Consider the following 17307-nt stretch of genomic DNA (forward strand, 5'->3'; position numbering starts at 1 on the left):
AGGCACACCTTTCATAGCAACAGACACCCCCTGCACTCTGGTTCCTGGGGTGATGGGCAGTCTGATCTCCAAGTGGCATTTCCTTGGCTCTGGAGCAGTGAGTATTCCTGTGTTTGTCCGCCTCATGCGTATTTAATCTGTGAGGATAAGCATCTGGAAACCTTTATAATAAGATTTAGAAGAGAACAAAAAAAATATTTTAAGAATTCTCAGCAAAGGATTATTTTTTGGTGACTTTACTTTGTTAGAGCAATGCTTGAAGCATGTAGAGTGATCATACGAAGCAAAGAAACATTTGGATTTTATCACTGCCCTTTTCTGCCTAACACCCATCTTGCTTTCTATAGCCCATTGTAGATGATCTGAGTAATTTAGGGAAACGTTAGTGTTAATGTAAGTTGCTTTCTTATATATAGACTAGAGGCTCGGTGCATGAGATTTGTGCACTGGGTGTGGGGGGAGGAGGTCCCTCAGCCTGGCCTGTGCCCTCTTGCAGTCTGGGACCCCTCAGGAGATATCCCCCTGCCTGCTTAGGGGATCGGGCCTAAGCTGGCAGTCAGACATCCCTCTCGCAGTCTGGGCTCTTGCAGTCTGGGACCCCTCACTCCTTACTGCCCACCTGCTGCAGAGGCAAGAGAGGCTCCTGCCACTGCTGCTGCGCTCGCCAGCTATGAGCCCGGCTTCTGGCTGAGCGGCACTCCCCCTGTGGGAGAGCACTGATCACCAGGGGAGCAGTTCCTGCATGAGTGTCTGCCCCCTGGTGGTCAGTGTGCGTCACAGCAACCCGTCATTCCACTGTTCGGTAGATTTGCATATCAGGCTTTTATTATATAGGATACTTTTTAAGCCTGGGCAACCCTGAATAGAGTAAAAAAGCTTTAAGGTATGAACAAAACCTTGGAAGCTATTACATCCAGCCTCCTCACTTTAGAAGAAAGGACTTACTTTATTTTATTATTGATGATATTTTTCCCTATATAGTTCTATCTGTGAGCTTTTTCTTTTCCCCTACGTGTGATATAAGACAGAAGAGATGTTTCCTTTTCATATTCCACTAATTGAAAGAAATCTTTGGCACTCTTCTCATTTATAAATGCACAGCAAGTCCTCATTGACCTGTACAACTGAGTTGAACACTTCATTTCAACTTTCATTTTATGGGAATTTCTTTTCCAGTGATCTCCAAATACCAACTGGTAGGTAATTTCCAAATTTCAATAAAAAATTGAATTCCAATATAAGCAAAAAGGGAAAACGCCCTGGCCAGGTAGCTCAGTTGGTTGGAGCATTGTCCCAAGCACCAGTTGTTGGAATTTTGTGAAGTCATTATAAAATAAGGATTCGGGGACATTGGCAGAGTTTGAAGTTGTCACTGTGTGCCTCTCTGGTGTGCTCCAGAATCCTGTTTCTTTCCTTGACTGCAGGTGGTTGAGAGGTTTTGTATTATGTCTGCCTTGCTCTACCCTATTTCTGTGCTGTTAGTGCATTTCTGCTAGTTTTTATTGTTATTTATTCACGTCATTTGGTGTTGGGAAAGAGAAGTTCAATCTACTATCTCCTCTCAGAAGCCTCTTTGACTCCCTTATAACATTTAACAAGGAACCTGTGTTAGTCAGCTATCGTCACAGTAATGCTCCATAAGAAACAATCCCCCAAACTCAGCGACTTATAAGAAAGGACTCTACTTTTTCTTGCAAGGTGCCTGCAGATCTCTGGTGTGGCTCGGCTGCGGGCTGTGGCTGGCTGGGTTTGACCCCACCTTTAGATTGGGCTCATTCCAATGAAGCCCAGGAATGCCTAGGAGCAGTGATCCCATCTGCCCTGGAAACAGCCTCTGACACCCCTCAGCTCCACGGCAACACCTCCCAGCTCAGCTGCCACTCCCAAGCCTCCTCCCATTCCCAGGCCCCGTCTGCTCTTCCTCCTCTTAGCACTTAAATGGTGGTATTACTCAAGGCCTCTTCTCCTTGCTGTGTATGCACTATCCCTACAATGTCTCATCTCCTCAAGTAAGCATTCATGCAAATGACTTTTGAATTGTCACCTCCACCCAGACGCCTTTCTGAGCTCTCAGTCCAGTTCTAACCACTGCTGCACATTTTCACTTGGACGGTCCAGAGGCTGCTCAAACAAGGCAGATCACAAACAGAGTTACCTTCCCCCGCTCTTCCCTTCCCCCGCTCTTCCCTTCCCCCAGCCTGTTCTTCCTCTTGTATTGATTATCTGAACTAGAGTACCACCAGCATCCACCCGGCCACTCCAGTCCGATTCCGCAAATCCCCTTGAGCGAATTCTCCCCTCCCTCACCTCATCGCTGCCAGTCCTCGCCCTCACTGCTCTCTGGTCCCAGGAACTCTGAGGAAGTCCTTTCCCTTGAAGATTAAATGTGATCTCCTCTGTGACGCGTCCGAGGGAGAGGCTCATACCAGCTTTGTCAATTCCTGCAGTAAAGTGTTCACCACACACCTCCACAGTCCCTCATCTCAGACCCTGAGGCTGCGTGTGTTCTGTGAAGTCAGAGTATAGGAAGGTGACACGGTGCTTGTACTTTGTCCCCAGTGGGGTCTGGGACAACACACAGTATCAAACACACAAGCACTGGGAAACGCAGATTATCCTCAATAAATGGGACACATAGAGACCACGGACACCCTGGCAACATCGGTCAAGTTTTGTGTTCTCACAAGTTAACTGCAACCTTTCAAAACTTATTTGTAATTTTTGGAGGATTTTGGATCAAGGACTTCAGATGGGAGGGTGTGAACTGTGTTTTTATGAATTCTCTTTCTCACCAACTAGACTCGATGCTTCTTGAGAGCAAGCCCTTCGCACAATATTTGGCTCAATGGAAGTGCTGGAAATATGCTGAATTAATGAATGATGTCCCCTCATAAACCAGGGCTCTGAAAACTAACAATGCCACTTGGTTCTCATGTTATTTCATCAATGGCAACCAGCTTGTAAACAATTTGTGATGCTGTCACAGCTAGGCGAGAATTACTCAGATCTTGTGGCCAGTCATATATTTTGCCTGATCAGGCAGCATCTAATAGAACACCCTACAGCTCATATGTGTTATCTGTGGGGCATGGTTTGTATGCTCCGGGAAGGCCTCCAAAAGTCTGTCTACTGAAGCCAAGTCATCTAAATGTTAGTTAGCACCGTCCTCTCTGCTCCCAGAGTTCGCTGGGGAAGCTGTTAGAAGCAGCTCTACGACAGACTGCCGACTGTCCTCCTGCCCCGCCGCCCCGCCAGGCCGAGCCCTTTCTTTGAAGCTAGTGTATTGAAAGTTCCTCACTGTGAAGCCAGATGTCCAAGCAGAGATTTCATATCAAGGAGAAATGTTGTCAGATTCTTGCTTGCAGGCATAGAAAGGAGGTTTGAGAGCATTGATGCTGCTCTCCCTTGGCCACTGACCGGAGTTCACAAGGAAAGGTCGGCTGCCAGTAGGATGTCTAGAAATCTGGTCTGCGTTACCAGAAGGGCTGGAGGGGGGAAAAGGAATATTTCATAAGATTGGGCAATTCTTACTGTGCTCAAAGCTTACAGGAATCCATTTCCCAAAGAATGAAAGTCCAGAGCTCATTGTGGGGGGCTCGGCAGCACTGAGAAGCAGAAAGAAAGCACAGTGCCCCACATCCACGGCTTTGTCTGGGGCCTGTTCGTTATTTAGTTCTCGTCTCCCCCGCCTGCACATCCTAAGGCGAGAGGGAAGTGGCGTTTTCTTTGTGCCCTCCTGAATTAGAATTAATAATGCTAAGAATAGAAGTGTATTCTATGTCCCACCCAGGAAGGCTCGCCTGCTCGCTCAGAGAGGAAGGCAGAGCCATTCAGCCAAAGTGGCATGGGGGATACTTGCCATTTTCCAGGAAGAATGCCCTGGGAGATGGGTTTGGGTACCAGGTGGCAGGGAATTATGACCTGGCTTCCTAAAGCAAGGAGAAGCAAAAACAAGTAAGCAGAGCCCGGCCTGTGTGGCTCAGTGGTTGAGCATCAACCTATGAACCAGGAGGTCACCGTTTGATTCCTGGTAGGGTTTTCAGGCTCGATCCCCAGTGTGGGGTTTGCAGGAGGCAGCCATTCATTGATTCTCTCTCATCACTGATGTTTCTCTTTCTCCCTCTCCCTCTCTGAAATAAATAAAAATATGTATTAAAACAACAACAAGTGATCAGAGAATAAATGACCAAATTATTTTACCTTTCCTCCTGTTCCGCTCTCTGGCAAATTTTTATTTCATTTAAAGACTAGTTGAAAATTATTTGCTCAGAAGACAAAATCTTTCAAGCCCTAAGAAAAATACTCTCAGCCTCTGGAACACTGCCTCGTACATACCAAGGAGCCACTCGGACTTGATGAGTGAATGCACGCGGATTGTAAGAGTCCACTGAAAACCTTCTTCCTCCCCATGGCGAGGTGAAGTTCACTCCTCAGAAGTCACTCTGGGGCTGTTGGTGGTTAATGTCACTATCACATGACTCAAAACATGCATAGCTTTGCTTAATCAAATATTGGAAGTCATAGGCATCATTTAGTTTTTTAGTATTTAAAAAATTTACAAATTTAGAAATATTTTAATGTTCAATAATTATGAACTATATAAGAAACCACCCCCCAACTTCAGCCTTGGTGACCACAACACCCAGTAGCAGTGCTGGCCCCCCGTCCCCCTGTGGAGGCCTGAGGGAGCGCCTGGCCCATTGTTAGGGCTCAGCCAGCTGGGTGCTCACCGTGGAGACGGTGCACGCTGCCTCGGGTCTTTATGGAGAGCCAGTTATTAAACATTTATCCGCATACCACTGCTGCAACAGCTCCCTTTCCCCCACTCCACTCTCTTGATGAAATTGACCTTCAGCTCTTATGCCCATGGTCATGGTAACCCTCTCAACACAGGGTGTGTGTGGATGGACAGGTGGACAGATGATACTCCATTATTCCTCTTCTACTCTTTCTTACTACCAACCAGTCACTTGCATTGCTTTTTCTGATGTGTGTGTGATTCAGCTCTTCCAAATATTCACTTAAAGTTCTAATCCCAGTATAATAAAGTTTGAAAAGTAACCTACCACCTTTTTTTTTTTAATTCTGTAGTTTCCCCCCACTTCTACTCTTTCTCTAACTCTATGCAGCATGTGACTACACTGACCAACAATTTTCCTTCTGGCATGGGATTTAGTATATATTCTCTGATAAAGGGCCAGATAGTTAATATTTTAGGCTTTGTGGGCCATACGGTCTCTGTAGCAATTACTCAGCTCTTGAAAACAGCTTTAGACTATATGTCAACAAGTGGGTGTGGCTGTGTTGCAATAAAACTTTATTGAAAAATAGACTGGGTTCCTGCTAGATCTGTGGGCCATAGTTTGCTATTTCCTGCTCTAGACACTCATGCTTCTCTTGGTTTACATGTTACTTCTGCTGGTCTCCTGCTGGCCTCTCTTCCTCCTCGTGGGAGTTCCTCACGCCTGCATCCTAGGCTTTGCTTCTCCTTCTCCCTCCACGGTGAGCTCATCTCCTCTGTGATTCAGCTGTCACTCCTATAGAGATGGCCCCCAGAACCTCAGCCTGGTTCCTGGCTGGTCCGATATTGCACTGCCTGTAAATCATGTTCTTTGTGAGGATTCACTGCCATTTTAAATTTGTTGGTAACTACACCATTGAATTATCATCTTCCCTTCCAAGTTGGCTCCTCTTTGCAGTCTATCAGGGTTACCCCCAATCTTTCTGTTTCCTGTTAGAAACTCTGGGCTCATCTTTGTCCTTCCTTTCCTTCATCCCAGTTTATCTCAAGTCCACCAGGGTCCTAGAATGTATTTCTTAGTCCTCTGATATGACCCTATTGAAAGCCCTTCTCAACCTGCGATTGATTGAAAACAGCCTGGGCTCAGCCGATGGCCCTGGCAAAGGTCCCCAGCTCCAGCCAGAATGAAGAACCTGCCAGAGGAACCTCAAGTCACTGATGGGCCTGCCCTAAGGTGTGAGCTTGGAAACCAATCGGAAAAGAACAAGCCAGTGGGCAAAAGGACACAGTTCACAGACGAAAAGTGAGACGCAGCAAACATGTTCAAGGTTGCTCATCCTTGGCCATAATTAAATAAAGATAGCTCAAAACTCCAAAGCTTTGAAGGGGCTGGCTGCCATGTGATGGGAATAAGTTGTGAATTTGAACATCTACTCAATGATGCACCATTGCCGGGAGTATAAATTGGAGGGCAGTGGGGGGGGGGGGGGGTAATCTATGACCACGTTAAATGCATATAACCTTTGGCCCAGCAGTTCAATTAATAGGAATTGATATACAATATCTCTGTGAGCAAAAAGCTAGGGAAGAAAGTAAGTTATGGTGCATTCATACAATGTAATATTATGGGGGCACTTTTAAAAACTGAAGTAGATCTCTGTATGAAAATGAGACAAGATTGCCAGTCCATAGTAAGTGAAAGGAGGCAGAATGTCATACACTGAAAATTGCCTGAATGGGTCTCAAAAATGGGTAAGTGGTTATTTGGGGGGGGCAGGGAATAGGACTTTTGATACCTTTGATGATATTTTCATCCTCACAATGTCATATTACTGAATTGAATTGAGAAGATTGCTTATAATGTCAAGATCAACTCCTCTGTCTGGCATTGCAGAGCCCACACAGACTTCTCAGCACTCCCCAGTGGGCACATTCAGGTCTAGCTAAGCTGGTGTGGTCACTGTCCCCAAGTGCCCGTCGGTGCCCAGGTCCTGCCTTCACTGAGCTGTGTACCTCCCTCTTCTCTGCAGCCTCTTGTTCATCCTCAGATTGTCCGGAGTTAGCAAGGCCATCTCAAGGTCCTGCCTACCTCCTCCATGAAGGTTTCTGGCTGCCCCATCCCTGGGACCTCATTCTTTTACGAAGTTCTATCATTAATGCTTGGTGGTTCTCTAAATGGTTTATGTCTCATGCTTCTGGTTTCTGCATAGCGCCCACAGTACTGGGCACCCAAACATGAAGACATAGCTGGTGTTAAAAATCTCTTGTCATTAAATGTTGAATTTTACGTTTATTACTGGATTTTTGTTAAGGCAGCTTTAAGCACATCAGCACCAACCTTGCAAGTAGGAATTTTCTCTCTCTCTCTCTCTCTCTCTCTCTCTCTCTCTCTCTCTCTTTGGGTTACCACACTCCTCTTTTAAGATGCAGGCACTCTTCTGATGTGTTAACATATTTTACTACTTGGAGTAATTCACACTCTATTGAGATCTTCTTCCTAAAAATGAGCTGTGCCATCCCACTGGAAGGACTGGAAAGTGGTATCCGGAGGGGAAAGGAGAGGAGAGCTCCAGGGTAGTTTAGGAACCTGAGGAGGGGAGCACAGAGGCCTTCAGGGAGGGGCAGGTGCCTGGAGGGCAGCAGGAGAGGCGGGGTGAAGAGTGAGCAGCCTGGGTTGAGAGGGGCCCTGGAGCAGGACGCCTGTTGGTAGACTTGGTTTCAGATCATCTTCATTGCTACAGAAGTTTAGCACCTGACTTCCTATGTATATCTATCTCTCATATGATCCTATGTTTACATGTGTAGGTTGACATCTGTGTATTTTTTTTAAAAGGAATGGCATGTGTGTATGTGTGTGTGTATATACTTTCCCCATAAAGATAGAATACATATATGTGTACATACATGCATATTTTCCAACAGTTATTATACATTGTCAGTGAGAGAAAAAGTGAAGCTGTGAATAAGCAGTTGTATTATCATAACTGATTCTGCATAAATGTGCCTGGAAACGTTTCAGATGGGCCTAGCTCATGGTGCTTCACATTTAGATCGCGCTATTTTTAGGGGATTTGTTGCACAAGAAACATCTAATGAGAGAGTTAATCTATACAGCCTTATACAATTTCCAAGGCACTGAATCAAAATCAGTAAATTAGTAAAAAGAGTCCTGGTTTTATACATGTATCGTGTTTTCCAAATGTGTATAATTGGACCAAAATAATGTGGTGCTGTCTGTCAAGCCATCAGAAAAGGCGAAAATGTTATTTGCAGGGTTGTCAGCAGGAGGCCGGTGCTATCATAGCAGCGGCACAAGCCGCTGAAGCTGAAACGGCAGATCTGGAGCGAGAGAGATCTGGTGGCTGGTGGGTTACAGGAATGCTTTAATGTTGCGAGCACAGCGGAAAATGTGGAATTCAAAACAAAGAAGCAGCCCATTTCTTTCAGGAGAGATAGAACCATTTACTTTTATGTCTCTGTCACTTGCTCCAGGATTCTTCATAAAGCCCTCTAACCACCTAAATAAATATTCATGTGGCTGCTCAACATCTCATTAATAAAACAAGATTTGGTGGTAAAATATTTCAGAGTAGCATATGATTTGCATCTCACCCTTGTTTAACTTTAAATCTCAAGCAATTAATAAATTAGACTTGAGAGCTTTTTAAGAGGTAACATCTTACATGTACCACAAATTGCATTATTTTTATGTGTAAATAATGATGAAAGGAGAGATTGTTCCTTTGATGTCTATAAACTACTCTGTAAAATATGCAGAAAACATTCTTGAGTTCAGTTGGAGCCAAAACAAATAGACTAGTTCATAAAACAAAGCAGCAGCATTCTCAGAAACAAGCATTATTTTTTTCTCTGCTTCCCGATTGCTCTTTTTCATCTTCTATTCTTGCCATTCCTACTGGCAGATTCATTCCAAATTCAAAAGTGGTGCTAGCCTGCATTCCTCACCCAGAGACCTGGGTTCTTCTCAGGTTCCTCTTGTGCAGACCAGACCTCGCTGGGCTGCCAGGCTTTGTGCGGTGCATCATTGTTATCAGTATTTCATTGTTGCTTAAAAACTAATAATTCCAGAGTTTAGCAAATTCTGGTGTGTCTCGGAGAGATATATTTACTTCTTCGCTATTTTCCAAGCTGGCTTATCTCATTTCATTTTATTCTGCAAATCCTCATTTACAAAGTGTCCAAGTTTGGCCTAATTTTTCCTTTGGAATTGGTAATAAACAGCACCTCCTTGTAAGTTCCTATCTTCCATGGAAAGGATACAGAAACAGTTAGGGCTCCAGGTAGAATGTTCAGCAAGTTCATTATCAACATCACAAGGTGTTCGTGTTCTCCATCTGGCTGCGCGTGTGATCTTTGAACACGCTGTAGCGTATTAGCTTAAATACTACATAGACATGCTGGACTGAAGAGGACAGAGCTGGATGCTTGGTCTAAAATCCCTCCCGGCCTGACCGAATCTGCTTCCATGGGATCAACGCTGCTGTGGCCGTTTCAGCCCTGCTAACGAGTTTACTGTTTCCTTGGCCTAATGCTGTCTCATCGAAACTGGTCCTGAGCTCTGATCCCATCGAGCACCTGTCTTCGCTGTGAGCTCCTGGTCCCATGTCCTCTGGTTGGGTTTCCATTCTGGCTTCTCTTTCAGTGGCAGCTCTGTGCTCCACTCACCACCTCCATGTGCTCAAACATCATGCTGTCCATCCATCCTTCCTTTCCTCTTAAAGTTTCACGAGCAGAGTGTTAAGTAGAGTGGGTTCAGGGAACCTGTTTCATTGTATACCAGCTGAAATCTCAGTCCCGTGTTATTTCACTGATTAGTAGGATCTTAAAACTGAAAAGAATCTCAGAGGAATAGGTCCTCTGGCCTCTCATTCTCCCATCCTTGTGCCCCATTTCACTTGAGCCCCCGGAGGCCAAGTGCCTGGTCCTTCCCACGTAGCTATTGGCAGCACCGAGCCTGGAACCCAAGCCTTGAACCCAAGTCACGTCTTTCCCTCTCATTCCATGTATTTAAACACATGGAAACGGAAATGCTGTTTTTACTTTAAACTATATGTGAGCCACCAGTCTTTCATGGTTCCTTGTGACTCAAACACAACTTCCTGTGGCTTTTGGAGGGGGGCTCAGCAAAGCCATTTCTCATTTGGGCTTTTAAAAAGTGTTTCCTTCAGTCGTTGGCTTTGTTGCTTACTTTGATTTTATTATTCCTATTATTATTATTATTATTATTATTATTTATTGTCACTAATTTCCTTAGAAACAAAATGTTCAAAGCCAATTTAGAGAAGAGTCATGATTAGAAAAGCCACTTTCTGAACATTTCACCTGATTCCAGAGCATTCCAACGGAAGGAAATGTTACCGATAAATGCGGCCTCGCGCAGCCGCCTAGACGTGCGGGTCCACAGACAGGCTCGTCCCAAGACTGATTGTGCGAGGGCTGAGGAGCTTGTTTTCCAGGAGGAAACCGCTCGTTTGGAAAATGCATTAGTTCAGGTGACTTTCTTTCTGTGAACAAGTTCAAGGGCCAGCACAGCGGTGCTCGTTACTTTTTGGAAGGACCCAGCACCTGGGATGAAGGCGGCAGGCTCTGCGTCCTTTCAGTAATTTCCCAGGTCCTTTCACAGTTTGCCAAACTGAAGGGTGTTTCTGATGTTGCCACTGTTTCATTTTGCTAAGGCTCAAACATTCCTTTCTATTACCTATCATGTGTTGAGAGAGAGAGAGAGAGAGCGAGCGAGCGAGCCAGCCTCCTAAGATGGGTTCTGGAGCCAGACTGCCTGGGTTCAAGTCCAGCTCCACCACTTAGAAACCACAGGATCTCAAACAAGTCACTTAACCTCTCTGTGCCTCGGTTTCCTCATTTCAAAAGTGGAACTAATAGCAGAAATAAGAGGAATTGCTGTGAGATGTAATGAATTCATGCTTAAAAAGCATTTAGAAGAGTATCTTCTACTTAAGGCCTTCACAATTGTTAAAAGACCCTATCCAATCAGAGTTTGAGGTATGTTCAAACATAACCACTTTAAATGAACCTCTCTTGGCCTCTTCTAACTGCTGTCTACACTCCATTCCTACTTGTTTCTTATGTCTCCTGGCGCTGCCAGAAACTGGCATCCTTGTTGCTAAATCCACGGGAAACTCCATCTTTGCTTGACTTCCCTGAAGCATCTGACTCAGTGGAAGGCAGGTCCCTCTTAGTCACGTACACGGCCCCTTGTTGTCTGTCTTGCCCTCAAACCGTGTTGTTGCCCCCCGGGGGACGATGGGCTTTCTTTTCTCTTTAGGTTCCATGATCTCATGTGGGCTGTCTCATCCACCCATATTTTGACAACTGGCAACTTTCTATCTCGAGCCCAGATCTCCCAGCTCAACTGCATCCCAGATCTTTCTGGAAGCTTCCTGGATATTTACACAGATCTCGGCATGCCCTCCAGAAACCTGAAACTCACCACGTTCGAAACTGAAACTGTGACCCACCCACACCTGCATCTGCTCCGTGCTCCCGGGTGCAGTCAGCGGCACTGGTCACCTGTTTGACCAGCCAAGGCTCATGCTGCTTTCTGACGGTCATTTCCCACAGCCAGCCGGTCACCTGGTTCTGGTCCTCACTCTGCCTCACCCTCTTCTCTGCATCCCCAAGGCCCTTTCCCTAGTGCATGGCGTGAACAGGCTCCCGCCCCAGGGTTGCTTCCCTCAGCCCGCCTCTGCACCACACTCAGGGGGACCTTTCCCTCACCAGGTCCGCATGGGCCGAGGCTGCAGCCCAGATGCTCTCACAAGGTTTCAGGGCTCCAGAGCCGCCCACCGCTCTCAGCCACCTCTCATCTCTGTGCGCCTTGCAGTCCACCCTCTCCCTAGTCCTCATCTTTACTCTTCACCTGGGATAAGCTTGCTGCCTTCTCCAGCCCCGGCCCCTGCCCCTGCCTGCCTCCTCCCGTCCTCCAGGTCTCACCTTAGAGGTCTCTGTCCCTAGGAAGACCGCGTTGACCGTTCCTGCCTCCCAGACTGGCTTACGTCCCACCCTTTCTGCTCCCTGTGTCCTCTGATTCTCCCCCTGTGGCGTGGACACACGTGATGTGGTGATGGCTGTTCACTGCACTGCCTCCAGGCTCCTGAGCTCTGTGAGAGCAGGCCACTCACCGCCAGCCCCAGAGCCACGCCCCTCCCTGAGACAGCCGTCACTCCTTTCATTCATGGGCTCAGCAGATGTTCACGCCAAGTCAGCGGAGGCCTAGTGACCGCTTGTGTATGGACTGTATGAAGGAATACATGTATGGTTCCCTTTGGAAAGCACTTTCTTTTTGAAATGATATGGCAACACACATGCAGAGAAAGCAAGCAATTTAACTTCTTAAGCATCCAAAACTCCCTCTCCTCGCCAGGCTTACCTCCCTGCTCCCCTGCTCCCCTCTCCTCCCCACATCTCTCTGAGGCAAATCAGTGAAAGCATTTCTCTGAATGTTTCGCCTGCAAACACTTGACAGAATTTTAGGGCTAAGAGAACAGTGATCCTTACAGGCTTCACCCCGAGATGATAACATTTTCTGGTCCAGCCTCTTTCAGTTGTCAGCCCCTAACTGTCCAGAAGTTCTGAGAAGTTGAACTTCCCTTTTCTTTCTCCTTATGAGGTTTGGTTATTCATGACACAGAAATGCCTTTCATTTAACAATAAACATAAATATGTAAAAAAAAAAAAAGTTAAACTAAATCTTCCCCGCCCCATGCAAAATCACTAGCATTTAATACAAGTCCCTATTTAGTGGAACAGACAATGAGAATAAGGGCCCGTGAAGAGGCTGTCTTCCTAGTGAGACCAGGTGAAGGAGAAGGCGCTTTGCAAAAAGTTAATCATTGATTATATTCTATGGAACGAAAGTTAAGGTTTGATTGAAATTAAAATAGTAAATGCAACCTCCAGTTAAGATATAATAAAAAACACATACACACACACTTTTATCCCCAGCACATTTGTATAGAGTTTAAGAGATGAGTTGAATTTGATATGAATAGAGGAAAGTTATCAGAAAGAAAAACATTTACAGGTAAAAGAAAAAAAATGTTGGCACCATATGGTTTTCAGACAGGTTGCTAGAGAAGCCGTGAGGGCTGCTGACTTCAGTGTCAGTGGGTAAGAGAGAGCAAGTGGCTGCTACGCATTTGTTTCTCTTCTTTCTCCCTGGCCAAGAAGCGATGGGTCCTTTGAAACATTTCACCTTCAGCCACCATGCCTTCGCTGGGACAAAATTCTCTAGCTGTTAGTTTTCCAAGAAATGATGTACAGGAAATATTACACTCAAAAGCCAGAGAGTCTGTAGTAAATGATTTGGAAAAAAAAAATTCAAAGCGGTGCTTTCTATTTGTTGGAGGGTATCTATAGGTGTACCTGCTGTATGGGGACCTGACTGCGACTGTGTCCTTTCAAATGTCTGCCTGGAGGTTAAGCCCCGCAGCCGGGAGGAAGAGCCGGGATTCAAAAGCCAGAGAAGAAAAACTGCTAATCAAAAGGAAAGATGAAAATTAAGTACAGGGCTCAAAATACGGCATTTTGGGGATTTGCGGGAAGATGGCGGCGATATAGGCAGACGCGTCCCAGGTCTTGTCCCGGAGCAAACGGAGTAAGCAGCTGAAACTAATAACACCCACCCCGAATTGGCAAATTTACTCAGCTGGTGAGACGGCTTGCAGCCTGGAAGGGCAGACCTCCCCTGGAAAGGTTAAAAACCAGGGATCTGGGCAGGAAAGTTTGCCAGACCTGAGCCCAGAGGGTCGGAGGGAGACCGCATGGCAGACAGCCGCGTCTCTTGGGACAGACACAGACCCTGACCAGGGTAAGGAGTTCCGCGGGTTTGCTGGCGCCAGGAGATTTGAGATTTGGATTTTGTGATTGCGGAGAACTGAGACTAAAGGGGGCATCCTGAGGAACTGATCAGACCATGCAGTGCCCATAAGAGAGGAGCGTTTCCCAGACCGCAGATCCATGCAACAGCAGCCCCCTGAGCACCGCAGCCTCCTGATCACCACAGCCTCCTGATCACCACACCCTCTGTCTGTGGAACAGCAACTGTACTTGAAGCCTCCCCCTACCAGCCAGAAGAGCCAACACAGCTGTGAACAACACCCACCAGAGGAGCTGCTGCCAACTGGAAAGCAGCTGCTACCGCAACCATCTGAGCAGCAACCACAACCCAAGGAGCCCCTGCCACCCAGGGAGCAGCCACTGAACATCTCAACATCTACATATGTCAGCGAGATCAAACATGGGTAGGCAAAGAAACCCCCAAAGGAAAGAAAAGGAGGACTCCCCAGAAAAGCAGCTAAGTGAGACAGAGATATGCAACATGACGGAAAAAGAATTCAGAATAAGGTTCCTAGAGTACATGCACCACATGTTCAAGAAGCAAGAAGAAACAGATGAAAAACTCAACTACTTATGCAAGAAGCTAGAAGAAACAGATGAAAAAATCAACAACTTAAGTAAGTCCCAAGAAGAAATGAAGAGTGACATAGCTTCAATAAAAAACTCCATTGAAAGTATCAACAGTAGACTGGGAGAAGCGGAGGACCGAATTAGTGAATTAGAAGACAAGGAAGCAAAACACACTCAAACTGTACGGCAAATGGAGAAAAAAATTAAAAGACAGGAGGAGAGCCTAAGGGAGCTTTGGGACAACATGAAACGAAACAACATACGAATAATAGGGGTGCCAGAACAACAGAAAGACGAACATGGATTAGAAAACCTATTCGAAGAAATAATATCAGAAAACTTCCCTGAGGTGGGGAAGAAAAAAGTCACACAAGCCCAGAGAGTTCCAAACAAGGTGAACCCGAAAAGACCCACACCAAGACACATCATAATTACCATGGCAAATGTTCAGGATAAAGAGAGAATCTTACAGGCTGCAAGAGAGAGACGGAAAGTAACATACAAGGGATCTCCCATTAGATTATCAAATGATTTCTCAACAGAAACACATCAGGCCAGAAAAGAATGGACGGAAATCTACAAAGTGATGCAAAGCAAAGGACTGAATCCAAGAATACTCTATCCAGCAAGGCTATCATTCAAAATTGAAGGGGAAATAAGAAGCTTCACAGACAAAAAAGGGCTAAGGGAGTTTATCACCACCAAGCCAGCCATGCAAGAAATGCTAAAGGGACTGGTGTAAAAAGAAGAAATATCAAGCTCAGAAAGAAAACAGCCACATACACACACACAAAAAAGAAATGGCTACAAACAAATACCTTTCAATAATAACTTTAAATGTAAATGGACTAAATGCTCCAACCAAAAGACATCGAGTGGCTGAATGGATAAAAAAACATGACCCATACATCTGCTGTCTACAAGAGACCCACCTCATTAGAAGGGACTCACACAGACTGAAAGTGAAGGGATGGAAAAATATCTTTCACGCAAATGGAAAGGAAAAGAAAGCTGGGGTAGCAATACTTATATCTGACAAAATACATCTCAAAGTGAAGGCCATAACCAGAGATAAGGAAGGCCACTTCATAATACTAAAGGGATCAATACAACAAGAAGATATAACCCTGGTAAACATATATGCACCCAATGCAGGAGCACCCACATACATAAGAAAACTTATGGAAGATATCAGGGGAGAGATCGACAACAATACAATCATAGTAGGGGACTTTAATACACCACTGACATCACTGGATAAATCCACTAGACAAAAACTCAGCAAAGAAACAGCAATCCTAAATGACTCACTAGATCAGATGGACTTAATTGACATCTTCAGAACACTTCACCCCACAGCTGCGGAATATACATTCCTCTCAGGTGCTCATGGGACATATTCAAAAATAGACCACATATTGGGTCACAAGCAAAGTCTCCACAAATTCAAGAAGATTGAAATCATAAAAAGCTTCTTCTCAGACCACGATGGCATAATGTTAGAAATAAACTACAATAAAACCAACCCAAAATACTCAAACACTTGGAAGCTGAATAGCATGTTATTAAATATTGATTGGGTTACCGATGACATCAAAGAAGAAATTAAAAACATCCTGGACACTAATGACAATGAAAACACAACAATCCAAAACCTCTGGGACACAATGAAAGCAGTCCTGAGAGGAAAGTTTATAGCTCTACAGGCCTATCTCAAAAAACAAGAAAAAATGGTAGTCAATCATCTAACTCTACAACTCAAAGAATTAGAAAGAGAGCAACAAGAAAACCCCAGAGTGAGCAGAAGGAAGGAGATAATAAAGATTAGAGCAGAAATCAATGAAATAGAGACCAAAAAAACAATACAGAAAATCAATGAAACCAAGAGCTGGTTCTTTGAAAGGATAAACAAGATTGACAAACCCCTAGCCAGGCTCACCAAGAAGCAAAGAGAGAGGTCCCAAATAAACCAAATCAGAAATGATAGAGGCGAAATAACAACAGACCCCACAGAAATACAAATGATTGTTAAACAATACTACGAGCAACTCTACTCCAACAAACTGGACAACCTGGAGGAAATGGACAAATTCCTAGAAAAATACAACATTCCAAAACTCAATCAGGAAGAATCTAAAAACCTCAATAGGCCAATAACTATGGAAGAAATTGAAGCAGTCATCAGAAAGCTTCCAGCAAACAAAAGCCCAGGGCCAGACGGCTTCACAGGGGAGTTCTACCAAACATTCAAGGAAGAACTAAAACCTACCCTCCTCAGACTACTACAAAAAATTCAAGAGGAAGGAACGCTTCCAAGCTCATTCTATGAAGCCAGCATCACCCTAATACCAAAACCAGGTAAAGACATCACAATGAAAGAGAATTACAGGCCAATATCCCTCATGAACATAGATGCCAAAATCCTCAACAAAATCTTAGCAAATCGGATCCAGCAGTACATCAGAAGGATCATACACCATGACCAAGTAGGATTCATCCCAGAGATGCAAGGATGGTACAACATCCGTAAATCAATAAATGTGATACATCACATAAACAAATTGAAAGAAAAAAACCACATGGTCATATCAATTGATGCAGAAAAAGCATTCGACAAAATCCAACACCCATTTTTGATAAAAACTCTCAGAAAGGTGGGAATAGAAGGATCATACCTCAACATAATAAAAGCCATATATGACAGGCCCACAGCCAACATCATACTCAATGGACAAAAACTAACACCATTTCCCCTAAGAACAGGAACAAGACAGGGATGCCCACTCTCACCACTCCTGTTCAACATAGTACTGGAAGTATTAGCCATTGCAATTCGGCAAGAAGAAGGAATAAAAGGCATCCAAATTGGAAAAGAGGAAGTAAAACTGTCCTTATTTGCAGATGACATGATATTATACATACAAAACCCTAGAGACTCCATCAAAAAGCTACTAGACTTAATACATGAATTTGGCAATGTAGCAGGATACAAAATTAACCCCAAGAAATCTGAGGCATTTCTATACACCAATAGTGAACTTTCAGAAAGGGAGATCAGAAAAACAATCCCATTTACCATCGCACCAAAAAAATTAAGATACCTAGGAATAAACTTAACT

General features: G+C 44.8%; 1 protein-coding gene across 4 annotated transcripts in view; it reads left to right on the forward strand.

Moving 5' to 3' along the window:
* Window positions 1-17307, forward strand: part of CEP112 (centrosomal protein 112) — a 296853-nt gene that overhangs the window by 227339 nt on the left and 52207 nt on the right. The gene's annotated exons all lie outside the window — the stretch shown is intronic.

The sequence above is a fragment of the Myotis yumanensis genome, unplaced genomic scaffold, assembly GCF_028538775.1.
Source record: "Myotis yumanensis isolate MYYU_CA2020_CCGP unplaced genomic scaffold, mMyoYum1.0.hap1 SCAF_16, whole genome shotgun sequence".
NCBI lineage: Eukaryota > Metazoa > Chordata > Mammalia > Chiroptera > Vespertilionidae > Myotis > Myotis yumanensis.